General features: G+C 49.4%; 1 pseudogene across 1 annotated transcript in view; it reads right to left on the bottom strand.

Moving 5' to 3' along the window:
* Positions 1-18,439, bottom strand: part of LOC147706671 (uncharacterized) — a 33,091-nt pseudogene that overhangs the window by 5,093 nt on the left and 9,559 nt on the right. The window lies entirely within an intron of this gene.

Here is an 18,439-nt window from a genome sequence, read left to right as displayed (position 1 = left end):
TTATGTCAGCGATAAATTCCGGCGATGCTCAGCGATAAAAAAAAATTGTTGCTAAGCCCATTTAGCGATAAATATCGCTACTTGTTGGTAATATGCCCTTATGTTTTAATGCTCAGCCCACCAGGGTTCATGCCTTGTTCCTATACTTTTGGGTGCATGAAGCCAGATGAAGAACTGTAATTTTTGGCACACACCAGCCCTCTTCTGCAGATCCTGGACACCACAGGCATGGCTTGCACACACCAGCCATGCCCCTGTATGCATTAAATGTTTTCTGATAAGACTGTTACGGGGTTCCCAGTGATTCATGCGCTGGTTAGAGATGAGAGAAATGCCCTAAAATTACAAGGAAATAATAATTCATTCAAATCTGCCCAGCGAAATTTACAGGCACTGAAAAACTTCATCTTGATTCACAATTCCTGGTGTGTGAATTTCATGTTTTGTTGGGATTTTTCACTGACTGCTATACTGTAATTTTCTATATGTGCCATCTAATTTACAAAACCATTTTCACAGTGAACGAAAACACTAAAAATATTCCTCACCGTAGAAACTGCCAATTAGGCTAAATGTTTGAATGTGTAAGTTTAAAAGGTGGACTAATATAACCCTTAAAGATAGTGTTGATTCCGTTTCTCTTCTGGGTATTTATAAAATGCATACCTATCCCTCGCGATAGCAGAAGAATGTACCAAAGTGTTGAATCAGTAGGACAATTGGTACTACGAGGACTAGAACTCCCAAACCACTAGACTCACCTAGGATGACAACTGGCTGAGGCTTGGCATGCCGCAGAAGGGAACAGAGTGGGACCCCCATGTAAAAAAGAATTGTATGCCATGCCCACACTTCCTTTTATTGCAACCCTGCAGGATACAATTACAATATCTGCATGCCATCAATTTTTCCTTCAACTCCTCTTGTTCATATTAGAAGGAACACCAAGTGTTCAATAGAGAAGCACAGAACCAGGAAGCAGTGCAGAGGTTTCCTTAATATTACACATCCTTCCTTACTAATACCCCCCACCCACAAAAATCCCCAGGCAAGCTCTCCTCAATAGAAACATTTTCTATTTACATACATCATGACACACCTCACCCATAATAGATATTATCAATTATAGGGAAAAGCTTTCCACACATGATCCCCACTTAAAGCACTCTATTCCTAATTTACTCAATTATTTACAAATGAATTCCTCAGACTTCTTTGAGGCAAATAGGACTCTTCCGAGCCGGTTCACCTTACCTCTTTTCTTCAGATTCATTTGAGGTTCTACTTGCATGCAGATCGGTTTCAGAAATTCTCCAATATCAAGAACCCAAACAGTTCCATATCGCCTTAACCGCGGCGCAAATTCCGCCGCGGTGCGGGCGGTCCATTGAGTGGGCAGGGCCACGTCGGCCAACAGACGTGCGCAGCACTACCGATGTAGTGCTTGCGACGGCTGTTGCCCGACTAGCTCACTTAAAGGGGTATTCTTTTTAAGAGCCAAGCATTCAACGTGCTACTATATCTTTTCCTTACGTTCACACCATCCATATACGTATGGAAGTTCTTTACCAGCCCAATCAATGACTGCCAGACATGTATAAAGCATGCATGGACTTGTCAAAGGACGCAAACGAGGCATTCGCTTTGCCTGGGGGCTGGTCAGCCTTCTCACATTAGATGCTCTGTGTCTAAATCAGGACCTACCCACCAGTACAATTTCTTAGCTCTGGTCTTCGCATGGTCATCCTCATGGCTCATCTACAAATCATACTGCCCAAGACCACCCAGAGAATGTCTTTCCTTTTCCTAAACAACCATCCATTCCCCTATTCACAAATTACTGATTTCCCAGACTACTCAAGTTTTTTTTAATGAAGATTCCTCATTCAAAGGAATTGTTACCTCGGACAAGACTTTTCCCTCCACATAGTCTTCCATCATTTTCATAGTAATAGCATTTTGCCCTTTATTGCACAACCGGCAACTTGGCATTTGTCTAATCGGTCAATGACACTCCTTCACTGGTAAGGGTATCCTAAATCTGCAACTCCATTCTCATCCCCGGACACATACTCAACTCTGTATAGTATTGAAGGCTCATAGACAGTCTGCCATACATGCAGAAGCATTCTGCATGCTACCTGTTGTAAGGAGATAATACTATGTTATGTTGCTTTGTAGAGTGCAGCTGCACACCTGTGAGGGCATCCAGGTGCTGCACACCCGTGAGGGCATCCAGGTGCTGCACACCTGTGAGGGCATCCAGGTGCTGCACACCCGTGAGGGCATCCAGGTGCTGCACACCCGTGAGGGCATCCAGGTGCTGCACACCCGTGAGGGCATCCAGGTGCTGCACACCCGTGAGGGCATCCAGGTGCTGCACACCCGTGAGGGCATCCAGGCACTTTGTAGGGCAGGCCTGAGGGTGGAGGAGCTAATGCTGGTTTTGTCTGGAAGAGCCCTTTCTTGTAGGGTTTTTTCGAACGTCCATGAGGGAGGGGGAGGTTCTGAGTTGTTTTGGAAGGTCGTTCCAGCTCTTGGCTGTGAGGTATGAGAAGGAGATTCCACCGCTTCTGGTGTTCTTAAAGCGAGGGAGGTGTGCTCTTGCCTGAGATGCAGATCAAAAGGTGTCTAGTGGCTTGGTAGAAGTTGAGGCAAGCTGGACTGGTGTTGTGAAGAGCTTTGTAGGTGTGGGTGAGTAGCTTGAACTTGCGCCTTCTTGGACCGGCAGCCAGTGGAGAATGTGGAGGTGTGGATAGGTGTGGTTGTTTCATATGATGTTCGGTGGAGTCTGGCAGCGTTATGGGTGATTTGGAGTGTGCACAGAGCATGGGCTCAGATTCAGTTGTAGAGGGCATTTCTGCACTCAAGTCCACTTAACAAACTCTTTCCTCCAAATAAGCTGGCAGAATTGTTCCAAACCCTTCATATGCAAACCAATGTCTCTTGCTCAATTAATAAACAACTTTCTTCTGATGGAGAAAGTGTCATGTGAATGCTACCACCACTCCTGTTCGGCTCTCTTTTTAGGTCGAGCCTTGACGCAAGCAATGCGAAGCATTGCTTAGTCTGCTCGACAACTATTGTCACCCGTTTCTGGCAATGTGGACACGAGATGGGCACAAGCACAGATTTTACCTCGTGGGCGCGCACGGTGCCGTGCCCATCGCCTGCCTCAGATTCCCGTGCGCAAACACACACACAGCCACACTCACGCATGCGCACATACACACCCACACGCATACACAGGCACACACACACACTGCATACACACACGCACCTCCCTTAAACAGACACACGCGCACACAGACAGACACACGCACAGACACATCAAACACACACAGACACACGTGCATACACCCCCCCTTCCCCTCCACTCACCGGGCTCTTTCCGCGTGTCCCTCAGCAGCCAGCATTCAGCGTGCAGGGTTCAAGGACGTTCTCCCGGCAGCTCCTTCCTGTTTCTTTCAGGCCCCGCCCATGTCCCAACGAAGGCTGCCTGACTTCCGCTAGCACTCTGTGGCATCACGCTGAACTTGGCTTTCGGTCACAAAGCAGACAATGCCGGACACGGGTGAGTGACGACAATGGTTCCCTACAGAGGTGTTTGGGTGCTGCTTGTTAAAGAAAAGCAGGCAAAACGTTTCACCAGGAAAACACACAAAAGGTGTTATAGTATGCTGCGTTGGAGGTAGAAGCAGCGAACAATTGCTTGGCACCCAGCACACGACGCAGGAACAAATCATTAGCTCCGCGGAGCAGAGGATGCTGTCATCATTAATTTATTGGGCACGGGTCGGATTGTTAAATCTGAATGCACGTAATTGCAAGGCGCTGGAGGCACGGTGCGGTTGGCGCTGCCGCACACTCACATGACTTGGAGCCATTTCAGCCCAAGACTGTGCAATTAGAGTTTTTTAACGAGTTTAATAACTAATTTTTCTTGCAGCTTGGGTGGTCAAATGTTTGCTGCAGTTACGCCACATCGATACTGCATTTTACAACATTTTTTATGCACGTCGATGTTTGTGTGTGTCTGGCTGCAAAGTAGGGACCGTATTATAGCTCCAAATTTATTGGCCCTTTCAGGGATTAGGTGTGCCATCATTTGCTGGCACACTCTTGGAAGGTTTCAAATGTTTCAAAATATTTCACCAATAATAGAAGGACAAATAAAGCCTATTGCCTTTAAATGCTGGAAGTGATGGGAACACATATTTTGAGTACGATTCTAAACACAATATGACCCATTTAATGGACTTCTTCTGATGTACATAATACTAAAACCACTATATTTTGTTATTGGCATCTTCGCAGACCCACAGATTAATGTACTGTATACCATCCTGGGCCGCTCTATTGTTATGGTATGCTACGTTAACAAACTTTAAGCTAGACTGTTGTTTTGTCCTTTGTGTTCAGTTATTTTTAGGGCTGTTCTGTACCCATACAGGACCCTACGAGGACACCACACCATCCACAGTTTATTTGTATTCTTCTCGTGGTGCTTCCTAATGGGTCGAATGAGTACATTTGTGTAGGTGCAGATACCAGTTGCAACTGTGAAACTTCTGGCAAATGTGCAGAAATTCCACAGTTGTGGCGGCCCTATCGCCCTCACTCTTTCTATCTATCTATCACTCTATCTATTGCCATCCCTCTATCTATCTATCGCCATCCCTCTACCTATCTATCGCCATCCCTCTACCTATCTATCGCCATCCCTCTATCTATCGCCCTCACTCTATCACTCTATCTATTGCCCTCGCTCTATCTATTGCCCTCCTTCCCTCTAACTGTCTATCGGCCTCCCTCTATCTGTCTATCGGCCTCCCTCTATCTATCTATCGGCCTCCCTCTACCTATCTATCGCACTCTATCTATCTATCGTACTCACTTTATCGCACTCACCCTATCTATCGCACTCACCCTATCTATCGCACTCACTATCTATCGCACTCACCCTATCTATCGCACTCACCCTATCTATCGCACTCACTATCTATCGCACTCACTATCTATCGCACTCACTATCTATCGCACTCACTATCTATCGCACTCACTATCTATCGCACTCACTATCTATCGCACTCACTATCTATCGCACTCTATCTGTCGCATCACCACAGCATCACTCAGGGGCACCACAACATCACTATGCGCTACCACAGCATCACTGAATGCTACAGCATCACTCAGCGCCACCACAGCATTAATCTGTGCATCCATTCAACAACAACTGGTTCAAATATGTTCTCTCAATGTTTCAAGCTTTATTACAAATGTCACAAAAAAAGTTAATATTTCACTTCTATTCTAGGATTTTCGTCACAACAAAATACACTGAACATAATCTTCACAAAAGTTATTTACAAAAGTTTAAGCTATTGCCATTATAAATTACAATCACTTTAATTTAAGTATTAATTTAAAAAAATTAAAAGCCATTGTTATTTATAATATCAATACATCTAAGTCACATAAATACAACACACATTGCAGTACAAATGCTATAGGTGTCACATTTGCTAAAGTTAAAACTATTGGCATTGTAAATGACAAAGATATTAATTTAGCTATTTTCAAAACCAACACATAAATAAAAAAAATGTCATTTACAATACCAATAGCTCAAACTTTCCTAATGCGAGACCTATTGCATTGCAAATGCTTGTTATGTAAGCTGTTACTACACCCTTTAATGTTAATTAATTAATGTTTGAGCTTGTAAAGTGTACTGCTACCCGTAGGTTTCCTGGTGCCGTATAACGCTGGGGAACCCGTCCTGGCTTTTCCCTGTGGGATGGTCCCTGCTGGGAGTCTCCAAGGTGGAGCCAGGCATCCCCGGCGTTGATGGGGCCGTTGTGGAGATTAGGCAAGCTAATGTCCAGAGTTGCCGAGTGGGACCCCTGATAAGAGTAGGCACCGAAGCGAGAATTATCGAGTCCGCTGACCCAAGTCCACGACCCTGCCACGTCGGGAATTGAACCCTGGTCCCGGCCGACTTCTGCTCCTGGGTCTGCCGCCTCTAACCAGTGAGCCACACCAATCCACCCTTTATGCTAGCATCCTTTGTAATTATACTTTGGACCGCAAATGTCCTTCTTTATAAAAAAAATTAAGCTACCTGCCACTCTTGACTAAACACACGCTGTAACAATTGTCGCTAACTTTTTTGTAACGTTTGCGCTAGAAACAAGACCTTTTTTGTTCAAATCTGCAGATTAGGCAGCCGATGATGGATTATGTGTCTAATGCAGAAAATGTATAATTGTGCAAAAGTCGAAGCAGCCAAACAGTCGCATAATTCCAGTGTCCCTGCTCATACTTCCGACTAGGTCCACAAGTGCTCCTCAGCGATTCCTTCTTTTTGTGTCTAATGGAGTTTATAGTTTAGCGAAACAAGGAAGACTAAACCTTAGGTTACAACCTCACAACACAGACTACCATACCACATAATTACTCTCCATAACACATAATCCCACTCTACATAATTCCTATACACTAAATACAAAATACTTTCTATCCACATTTCACTGCACAACATACTACATAATTCCACTACACACAGTACATCCCCTCCACAAAACATTAGTAAAACACTTTTACAGTTACAAAGCAAATAGCTCGGACTCTTGCAAATGCGAGACCTATTACATTACAAATGCTTCTTTAACTGGTAGTCGTGTTTGCAGAGTGGTGGAGAAAGGGAGCTGGGCCTCCAACCAGCGCTCAGGAATTACGCTGCATAGGACTTACAGGAGGTACCAGAAGGGCTACCTGACCGCCAAAGTCCCTCAGGAGTAAAGTGGACTTCATCCCCCAACCCGTAGTCTGCCAGGAAGCACATTTGCAGAGTGGTGGAGAAAGGTGAGGTGTGACCTCCGAGGACCTCTTAGCAATCCCACTGTGTGGGACTTACTGGATGTAAAAGGTGAACCTTGGGGGCCAACTACTGCGCCTATTACCTCCAGTAAGTTCCACACAGCAGGATTGCTAAGTTCTCATAGCGGGCCACGCCCCCTTTCCCCACCACTCTGCAAACACACTTCCTGGCGTGCTCTTGGTTGAGAATTCAAGTCCCCTTCGCTGTAGGGGGTCCTTAGGGGCCAACTAGCCTACCTGAAACCTCCAATATGTCCCAGATAGTGGGATTGCTGAAAGGTGGACACAGGCCACGCCTGCTTTCTCCACCAGTCTGCAAACGCACCTCCTGGCACGTTCTTGGTTGGGGGATTAAGTCTCATGGAATCTTGAAGGTTCCTAGGGGCCAATTAGCCCACCAGGTACCTCCAGTAAGTCCCACATAGCTGGAGGTACCTGGTGGGCTAGTTGGCCCTCAGGATTCAAGGGGACTTAATCAACCAACTTAGTGCACTGAGCACCCCCGCCACAATGGCAGGAAGGCATGCTGTGCACTTCCATGCACAACATGGCAGGCACTGCGCGGTGCCTGCCACGTTGTCAATGGAACTGTTGGGGGGGGTACCATAGGTACCCCCCAGGTGCACCCCCCACCCACCGGAGTCCTTGGAGGCCCGCAACGGGCCTCCAAAGCAGACTCTGCATGGCCCCCACAGAAAGGCATTGCAAAATGCCTATCTAATATGGCTGGCGGTGTCTGATAGACACCGCCACCATATAAACCCTGAAAAGCGGTGGACGGTCTTTCCGTCTGCCGCGGAACCCCCAGCCATGCTAATATGGCGGGGGGTCATTCTGGTTAGGATGGCGGGCGGATCGCCCCCGCCAGGCCGGCGATCTGCCCGCCATCCTAATGGGCCCCCTAGTATTAGCACACCCACAGCCATGCATGTGCTATGCTAATTTTCAGATGCGTGCTTGGTTCTGCTTAAAGTGTTTGTTTAAAGTTCATTGCATGTGGGCAGTTGCATCTGGACCTGTTCATAGAAGGATGCACCGCTGTGCTGCAGAACATAAACTATGAAAATCACGGTTGTTTTGGATCCATTTCAACAACACCCTTTCGGGCAGCAGCTACGAGTTATAAAAATCATTAACATATCCTGGGCATACCTCTGACATTCGTACTCCAGGTGAAGCATTTTCTTTTTGAATAATTGAACGTGAAAAACTTTTTCACCCTAAAGAACTGCCTAAAAATATTTTTAAGGATTTCTTTAGGATCCTATTAACTATTTGCACACTTTGTCCAACTATGATAACTTATTAAGTTGTGTGTCCTTACATTGAGGTTGAAATGTCTAAATCCTGAGATATAGGTTCTCCGGTGTAGGTGTTCGGATTAATGTCAATAGGTCCTACTTGGGGCGTGGCTTGAATGGCGGCCTGACCAGACGTGGGCTCCGGGGCTCCCCGTTCCTGACCCTCTAGACCCGACTTACAGCTGAGCAGACCCCCCAAAAAGTGGGTGGCTAATCGGCCCTGAAGTGTTGGGCGAGCCACCAAGGGTCCGGAGAGCTGCAAACCCCAAGCGGCCGCTTCCAGACGGCTCTCCACGAGTCGGTCCGGAGGCAGACTCTGCTCCGGAGAATGGCGGCGGCCCTGCCCGAGGCGTAGCACTGAGCCTCCGAGCGACATGTGGCCCAGACAGGCACTCCAGCATCTCACAATCCGGCGCGGCCCAGCCGGATCTACCGCATCGGGAAGCCCGGAGGGCTCGGTTGCAGGCGAAGAAGTGCGGGTGACGGAGTGGAAGGCAACCGCGACTCGGCGCGGGGAGCCGCTAAATTGAGGCCCAGGATCGGGGCCTACTCTAAACCACCGGCGGTCGGCGCCGGCGAACCAGCATCCACAGCGGAGGCCCCGGCCGCGCCTGCGAGAGTCCAGGGTAAGCTGTGGCTTCGCCAGAGGGTCTGGCGGAGTAGCGGTGAGGCGAGCGAAGGCGCAGGCGGCTGGACGGAGGCGGCCCCTAAATCGAGCCCCCGGCTTGAGGCCTGGTGCTGCCGGACTGCGGGAGGCCTGCTAACACAAGTGTGGGCGGCGGCGCGGGAGAGAGCCTGCTGGCGACCCCCAGGACAGCGCAGGACCCCAGTCGCACCCGGCTACAGGAAGCTGGTGCCTCCGTGTCAGCGCTCGCAATCGACCAGGTCATCAGGGAGGACAGGCAGCACTGAAAGTCGGCGCAGGACATTTGGCGGGAGGCGGCGCAGCCGGGACCCGGGCTCAGTGACATTACACGTGCGGGCCCTTGGAGCCGATAGAGGGCCCTGTATTGGAGCAGCAAATAGGGGCGAGACGCAGCCACTACGAGGGGGTTCCCAAACCAACTGCCCACGTGGATGGCGTGATTCTACCCCGGAGGGGACCCCAACTCCACGTCTGGGAGGTTAAGGAGCCTGGCCCTGACTGACTGGAGAGAACTCTTGCGAGCTGGTGTCGCTGGATACCTGGGGCATTGACGGTGGGGATCCGAGACGCTGGACCTCGGGGGTACCTGCCGGGGGACTTGTCTCGGACACTGACTACACCGGAGGGTCCAAGCTGTGACTTAAGCCAAGGAGGGGCGTGTACTCGCAGTCCGCAGCATCACCCCCTTGGATCACCGTTCACTCCGAACGTATTGGAGGACTCATACAAAGCCTTTTGCCCCCTGCTGGCGCCGTTATTAGCCAGACTGTTCAACTCCTTCCAACGTAAAGGCTCTATTCCCCAGGACATGCTAGAGGCCGACATCGTGGTCCTTCCCAAGCCAGGCAAAGACTCGTCCCAATGCGCGGCCTATAGGCCCATTTCGCTACTGAATCTGGACCTTAAGCTATTCACTGGCATATTGGCGGCGCGACTAGGCCCCTGTTTGCCAGGCATCATTGAGCCAGATCAGGCGGGCTTCATCCCGAACAGGCAATGCGCGGACAATACCAAACGCCTGCTTCACGTCATTGACAAGGCCCCTTTCAATAACTCTGATGCGGCCCTCCTATCGGTCGACGCAGAAAAAGCGTTCAATGGGGTGGATTGGGGGTACCTTGACGCAGTCTTGACACGGTTCGGTACCTTGACGCAGTCTTGACACGGTTCGGGATGGGGGACCGCTTTCGCACGTGGGTCGCCAGTTGCTACGCAGCTCCCCAGGCGGTGATCAGCGTTAATGGGGTGCACTCCCAGCCATTTGACATCCATAGGGGTGCCCACTCTCGCCCCTGTTGTTCGCGTTATACATCGAACCCTTCGCACAGAAGGTCAGGGACAACCCGGCCATTGTCGGTATCACGTTTGGCGGGGAACCGCAGACCATAAGTCTTTATGCTGATGATATCCTCGCAGCGATAGAGGACCCCACGAGGTCGGTACTGGCATTCCTGACGGAGATGGAGGCGTTTGGCAAAGTGTCGGGTTTCAAGATGAATGTCGAGAAATCGGTGATCCTACCTTTGGGGCGAAACGCTCGCACAGCTTCGCGCGCTGCTACGGTGGCCTCTCATCCCGTATGTCATTACCTTACCTGGGCATATCCTTGACACCAAGCATGGCCCAAACGGTTGAACAAAATTATATGAACCTGCTCAATCAGTTGCAGGGTGATCTGACACGGTGGCACCAGCAGCCACTCTCTTGGCTGGGGTGCGTAGCGGCCATCAAAATGTCATTGTTGCCGAAAGTCTTGTACTTGTTTCAAACCATCCCGGTGACACCGCCGATAGGACTACTCAAAAAACTACAAGACAGCATACGGTAATTCGTCTGGGCTGGTAAAAGGCCGCGTCTTCGCTGGGACCTGACCATGCGCGCCACGTCGGAGGGCGGCCTCGGTGTTCCCGACTTACTTCGGTACTTCCAAGCAACGCAAGTCCGGTACCTTCTGGAGTGGAGCGACCTGAATCAGAAAAACGATGGCTATTCCAGGACTGAGCTGTGGCCCAAATGTCTTTGTGGAAGGTTCCGTTCCTGAAACGTACCGACAGGCCTTCGTACCTCAAGAGATCGCCCATCACCCGAACAGTGATGCAAGTGTGGGACAAGGTAGCGGTAACAAATGGCCTCACTACCTTTCCGTCTCCGATGACGCCCCTGTTTGATAACCTGGCCTATGAGCCGGGAACGGTCCCTGGGTCATTCCCACAATGGAGGTCATCGGAGTGCAAGTCGGCTGGTCATCTCTTCGACCTTGACGGCTTCATGCAAATGCACACCTTACAAGACTTCTACACGCTCCCCCAGATTTGGCGTTTCCAATATTTCCAGATCAGGTACTGGCTCACCGCAAGGGAGGTGCTGCCCCATGTGAGAAGACATCTCACAGCTTATGAAAAGTGGCTTCACATGAAAAGGACGGATAAACAGGTGATCACGGACCTCTACAAAATGCTCTGTCCGTCCTCATCAACCACGCGCTCCGTGGGCCATAAGCGATGGGAGCGAGAACTGGATCGCTCCTTCACAGACAAAGAGTGGCAGGACATTTACTTCAGGGCCCACCACACTGCCAGAAACGTAGCTAGCAAAGAATCAGCGGTAAAGATAGCATATTACTGGCACTTGACGCCTGCACGATTACACCAAAACAATCCACGCCGGGACCCGACATGTTGGAGAGCGTGTGACCAACCTGGAACACTTACTCACATACTGTGGGAATGCGCTGACTTAAAGGAGTACTGGGTACAGGTGCTACGGGATGTAGATAAATACTAAGACAGAGATCCCCGATTTCCAGCATACACACTGTTAGGTCTCCCCAAAACACTCACATTCCCCCTCAAGTCACTCAGAGGGAAGCAGATGGGACTGGCAATGGGGGCAGCGACACAACACATCCTGTCACTATGGGGCACCACTAGATCACCCACAGACATGGGGTGGCTTCACAGGCTCTGGTACACCATGGGCATGGAGCGGATACAAGCCTCCCTTACTCAGACACGGGACACCTTCCTGGATAGGTGGCAGCCCCTGGTCTCTCTCGTGTCTGATGAATTTAATGAACTCACGTGCCCAAAATACCTAAGGGTGCTGCGCCTAGCAGACGAATTCAGGTGGGACACGAAGACCTCGACCTAACTCTCACACTGTATATGTACCTCACGACGCTGGATAGCTGCATATTGACCACATCAGGGGAAGGGGCACGGGGCAGGGGAGCGGGGGGATTGGGGAGAGGGGGGGGGGGGGAGTTCGTTGTTGATGGGGTTTTTTGATTGCATTGACGGCTGGAATCGGGCCTTTACCCACCCTCATGAACACATTACTTTCCGTCAACGTGGGGCTCGCCCTCGGGAAGGACGGGAGGGAAGCCGGGTAGATGCTTTGGGTGTTCCTTGCATTACTCATTTGCCGACTTGTCATATGTTTGATGCCACAAAATTCAATAAACCTGATTTAAACAAAAAAAAGGTCCTACTTTTTCCACCCATTTTTCCTACAAACTTGTTTTTCTAAACCTCTTCCACCACAACAGTGTAAGACATTCCCAAATCTGTACCTCATGGTTACTCCCCGCGCCACTCCACTAAATACTCCGGTATGACTGTGACCCTTCACCTCCTCATGACCCAATAGTGCCATTCAGCAGCACTCCATCTGATCCGACAATAACCCACTGCAGAAGCCCAACTGACCTCTGAGGGTCACCCCCAGCACCATTTCCACCTGATCCCAACAATTCCCCCAGCAGCACCCCTTCTGACTTGCCTGTGACCTCCCAACAGTACATGAACTCTAACAGCACCGCCAGCCACACCCCGCCCTGGCCACCACTCCCTCAGCTCCAGGCTTCACTGAAACCCCCTGCCGGACGTGTTTGGGTCCACGCCACTCGGCCAGTCCGAAGTTCTCAGGTTCCATTCCATTGGTTTATCACTGAAGTCGTGGCCGGCTGTATGCAAATCCGCTGAGGCTGAGATCCGGCCGCAGGCAGCTCATCACTCTGAACACAGCAGCCTGCTCCTCTCTCCAAATGATCTTGCCGACTTCACCCCACCCTGAAATCTGACACCTACCTTTCCCTCACCCTGAGAGCCGTCAGCCTCTCTCTCCTGTCCCCCTCATTCAAATCTCACGGGATACTGCCCAACTCACACGGAGATCTGACGTACGGTTGCCCATCCCCCAACCGATACTGAAAAATTAGTCTGCTGCACACACCCCCTCACCCTAAAACCTAACCGCTGGCAACCCTACCTCTGATACCTGACAGCGTGTCTTTGTCAGGAAAACTGACAGCCTACTGCCCAACCTCATCCATAGAACTGAGAATCCCGAGGTGAGGTTCCGTGACAATTGTAAGTGGTGCTTTCGACTCGCACGAATATGGTCGAGTCTGGTATCTATGAACCGCAAATGACGAGTTTAGTAAGTGTGCGCAGTTTCGCTGTGCTAACTTAAACCGTTCGTTTGTTATGTGGGTTTTTCATCTGTACCCACGGGTTCCATCTTAGATACAGCATCCATTTTGTCTCTTGCCCTCAAGTAGCCAGCGAACGGACGTTGTCCGCTTCGCGACCCTGGGACTCCCAAGATATTTGCGGAAGCCACATGTTCTTTGTGAGTGTCTTTATGACGAGGGGGATGTTACTGTAAGGCAGATGACGCCGCTTGAGGCTCATCTTGCCGCATGGGCTTATTGTCTCAGCCGTGCATCTCATTAGGCACGTCCCTTTGATGCCTGCATCTCGTGTTTCCCGTTACCTCCCCTTTTACACCCTTTCCGATCTCCCCACTGTCTCCGTCTTCCTCTACACCTGTCCTTGTACCAATTTCGATCTGTTTTACTGCTGATTGGAATTTGCTAATGGTGGGAAGATGGGTTTTTTACAGTTGGAAATCGCCAAATGTTTCCGCACTTATGTTTCGGACCTCATGTGTTTCAAAGTGACCAAAGCGACCCCTCTGGGGGATAATTGTGGGAACCGGGTTGTAAACTTTTGTGTTCAATGTTGTCTTATGGGTAAAAACTGTATAAAAGGAGCGATCTACAGAACCAATTTGAAGCAGTCTCCCCAAGTTGCACGCTGTGTACTTGTCGTGATCTCTGTGTTCCCTGCAGCAAATAAACCTTGAATCGTTGACGCCGAAGGAAGTGTCCCGTGTCTCTGTGACTTGTACGCCGGAGCAGGTTACCCACGAAGGTTTCAGGTGTTGTGCCCTGGCACCGCTGGGTCTTACAGAACCCAGTCCTTCAGTTGGCGCCCAACGTGGGGCTGCATCAGTGGTACCGGTCCAAGCCCGACGATCGTGAGGAACTTCGTGTGAAATCTCCGAGGGAAGGTGCACTCCGCTTCATCGATCCTGTTGTCGAAATAAGTGGCCCGAAGACTTTTCCCGCGAAGATTCCCGCCTCCGGACGGCTGCGACGGACTGCTGCCCTGACTGTAGACCTGTTTTGGCGCCTGGCGTAGACCTTGGTATAGCGAGACGATTGACGGGCCTTCCTGGTGACGCCATCGATTTTTGAGTTAAGTATTTGTGGGTCGCTCCCATAGCTCTTGGTTGTTGACACTTTAGCGAGTGTTTTTGTTGTACACGCTGTGTGAGTGTTTTTGTCGGTGACACTTTGCTAGCGTACTTTGTTGTGTTGTTTGACGACTGCAGCCGCCAAAGACCGAGGGTTTTTGTTCTTTGCTGGGACTTGGTAAATCCCGTAACACTTGAAGTTTGTGAAACTCGGCTAGTGTGCAAGATGCCTGGTCGCAGTACTTTGTTTAGTTGTTTCAGACCTTGTGGTGCGGATTCCCGACTGGAGGACTCGTGTCCGATACCTCCGGTTGGAACTCCTACTTATGACCTATATAGCAAACATGGGCTAGGCCCGATTACCTTTAACGATTATTGGATTAAATATACAAAGAAGGACGGCGACCTTCGTTGGCCACCTCATGGTAGCTTCGAGGCGTCAATCTTAGATAATCTAGAAATGAAGTTGTTCGAACGAAAATCAAGGCCGGCCATGTTTGATGCCTTTCGGTTGTGGCGCAAAGAAGCCCGACAGAAAGAAATCAGACAGACTAAACGTAATCAGCGAGATAATGTTGCTACTATAGTGAAGAAAGCTGAGCAATTCCAGCGTGATAAGGAGGTTAAGGATAAGGAAGTGTTTGAGAGACTACAGCGTATGACCATAGATAAATGTTATCCTGCTTTGCCTACGGAGTCGGATAAGAAGGAAGAGGCAGTTGAGGATCCTTTAATGTCTTATCTTATGAAGTCGCCACCTCCGTACGTACAGGGTACCGCAGCTCCTGTGGTCCCTGCCGTACCTGTTCTTCCACCTATTCCTCCTCCACCTGTTCCTCAACCTGCACCCGTTCTTCCGACTGTTCCTGCTCCTTTGTCTGTTTTTATTCCTACTGCTCCTCCGCTTCCTCATACTCCTGCTCCCGCTACTGCTCCTGTTTTGTTAACCCCTGCTGTCGCTACTGTTTCTACTCCTTCTCTTGTTAGCCCTGTGTCTTATTCTTCTCCCTCTACCCGTAGTCGCAATTCTCCTCTTGCGGCTAGCTTCTTTCAGTCGCTCGGACCTGTTTATGGGTCCGCTGGTTCCGATGGTCCCCAGAGACGAAGTCAGCTTCCTGGAAATAGAGAACGCGTTGCGCTATATAATATGGCGATGGGTTGGATGGTAAATCCACAGAGAAATCCACCACGTGTTGTCCTCGAAACGTTTTGTCAATTTAACATACCAACCCAGAGATACGTGTTTGATGAAATGTGCAAGTTCCTTCATGATCAGATAGCGGCCGATGCGCCTGACGAGGTGCTGACCGCCCTGTCTGAGCTTCGGCTTCAGTTCGCAACTGGACTGATAGTAGATACCAATGTCCGACGTGCTATCGAGCGGTTACTATCTTTTCGTCCCGCTCCAATCCCTCATGCATTGTTTGTTGAGGATATTGAACACCAACCAGACGAGTCTGGCCAATATCCTATGCGCGAAGTTCCGCCGGTTTGGATACCAGCTGATGCTAATGCTAATCCTCCGGTAGTGGCGCATTTCCAGAAAGTGTGGATACATCTCCCATGGAAACGTTCGGAAGTGCTACAGGTGAAGCAATCTTTGCCTGATCCACGCAAAAATCCTACTGGGTATTACAAGGAATTATCGCAGCTTGTAGATGCTACGGTAATGAATCTTGCCGATATCGACATGTTGTTCGGCAATGTCGTACCGCAACCGGTATGGGCTAAGATTCGCCAGCAAGATCACGCAAATGAATTAGGTGGTGATTGGGCTGCCATTTTAGCGGCAGATGCTGGACAAGTGGCTGCTACTAAACCCGACCAGTTGATTGCTGCCCTTCCCCAACGAATAATAACGTTAATGAAGACTCTTATGCCGGCTATGAGGGTAAACTGGGACAAATTGTCAGCTTGTAAGCAAAAGAAAGATGAGAGTGTTTCCGACTTCTTTACGAGGTTTGAGGAAGCATTCATTGACCATAGTGGTCAGGATATGGGTACTGAGGGTGGACAAAGGTTGTTTGTGGATAAATTCGTTTCAAATTTATTGCCCGACTTGAGCAATAAATTGAGAAATTCGGAGAGTGCATGGGCCGTTTCTACCTCAGCTCAGATATTGGCTACGGCACAATATTATGAAAATAGAGAGAAAGAAGAGAATGACCGTGCTGACAAAAAGACGAAAGAGCTGAAAACTAAAGTGTTGTTGCAACAAGCGTATCCTCCGCGGCCAAATCAGAACAATTCCCAACTAAATCGATCGCAGTCGCAATCGAATCGGTCACAGCCGCGTAATGATTCCTCCTCCCAAAGATCATCGTTAGGGTACAATCAATGTGCTTATTGTAGACAGGAGGGACACATTAAATTTAACTGCCCTGTTTTAAACGAACGTAATAGTGGTAATTCGTCTAAAGGAGGTCGTGGTGGTTCACAACAGGCGTCACGTGGTAGAGGTCGTGGTGCTCAGAATGATCGCTCAGATAACTCATCTAATTCTAATAACTGTTTTGATCAACGTGGATCATCGCAAGGACGATCTGCGCAGTACAATGTAGACGATTATTACGTCGATCAGGGAACTGACGACAGTAATTACTAGGACAGCCAAAGGCAAGGAGAGGGAGTGGTATCAGTTCCGGTTGATCAGAGAGGGCCTTACGTCGCAGTTGCTACATCGGGCGTCGTTGAGCCTTTTCTGTTGGACACTGGTGCAGCGAAAAGTTCTATCATGCATTCGAAACTCCCTGGCGCACCTTTGTCTGGCTTAACAAATGTTTCCGTTGGATTCTCTGGCGCCCCCGTTAGCAATCCAGTTTCACGCCCTTTGCCCCTTCAAATTGGGCCACGTGAGCTAGAAGCTCCGTTGATTTTAACCACGGGTTGTGGCGAGAATCTCTTGGGCCTGGATTTGCTTAAACGTTTGTACGCAACTTTGTACTGCTCTCCTGCGGGTGTAAAGCTTACGTTAGGAGAGAGGGTTGTCTCTCCTATGTACTTGTCTCTTGATAAGCTTCCACCGGAATTGAGTTCTCTTCCTGCGTCTTTGTGGGCGACGGGTCCAAATGACGTGGGCCTACTTGATATCTCCCCTTATGTTGTTCAGTTGAAATCTAATGTGCGATTGCCACGTATTCCCCAATATCGTATCTCTCTTGATGGTGAACGTGCATTGTTAGCGATCATTTATGATTTGATCGAGAAAGATGTGATTGAAGAGACTCGGGGAAACGTGTGCAATAGCCCTGTACTGCCTATTCTTAAACGTACGGATCCTACAAAACCGCCTGTTTATCGTTTTGTTATCGATTTACGGGAGGTGAATAAAATTGTGGTTCCTCAATTCCCTGTTGTGCCTGACATCACGGCGCTACTGACTCTGATTCCAGCCACTGCGTCATGGTTTTCGGTGATTGATTTGAAAAACGCGTTTTTCAGCATCCCGATTGCCGAAGAGAGCAGGGACCTTTTCGGTTTCTCTCTCGGTGGACGTAGCTTCCGGTTTAAACGCGCTCCTCAGGGCTACTGTGAAAGTCCATCGATTTACAGTCAAGCCTTGAAGGGTCAACTGGATGCATTTCGGTTGCCGGTTGGTGCGGCTTTGATCCAATACGTCGATGACTTATTGGTGGCTGCCGATACTCAGGACATTTGCAAAATTGCTACAGTGTCGTTGTTGCAACATCTCTGTGAGTTGAATCACAAGGTGTCACCTACTAAACTCCAATATTGTTGTCAAGAAGTAACCTATCTAGGTCACTTATTGTCAAAGGAGGGAAGGAGGTTGACCCCAGAGAGAATTGCAGCGATTGCGCGAATGGCTGTGCCAACAACCCAAAGAGATGTACGTGCCTTTCTAGGTATCACGTCATACTGCAGGCAATGGATTCCTAATTTTTCATTGCTAGCGAAACCATTGGTGGCTCTTACGTGCAAGGATGTTCCAACTCCTTTACCATGGACGGAAGAATGTCAGAAAAGTTTTTCTGAACTACGTGATTCATTGTGTTCGGCTCCTGTGTTAGGTACTCCTGACTATAGCAAGCCGTTTACGCTATATGTT

The sequence above is a fragment of the Lissotriton vulgaris genome, chromosome 6, assembly GCF_964263255.1.
Source record: "Lissotriton vulgaris chromosome 6, aLisVul1.2, whole genome shotgun sequence".
Classification (NCBI taxonomy): domain Eukaryota; kingdom Metazoa; phylum Chordata; class Amphibia; order Caudata; family Salamandridae; genus Lissotriton; species Lissotriton vulgaris.
The sequence above is the reverse complement of the archived record's forward strand: the minus strand, read 5'-3'. Positions and strand labels throughout refer to the sequence as shown.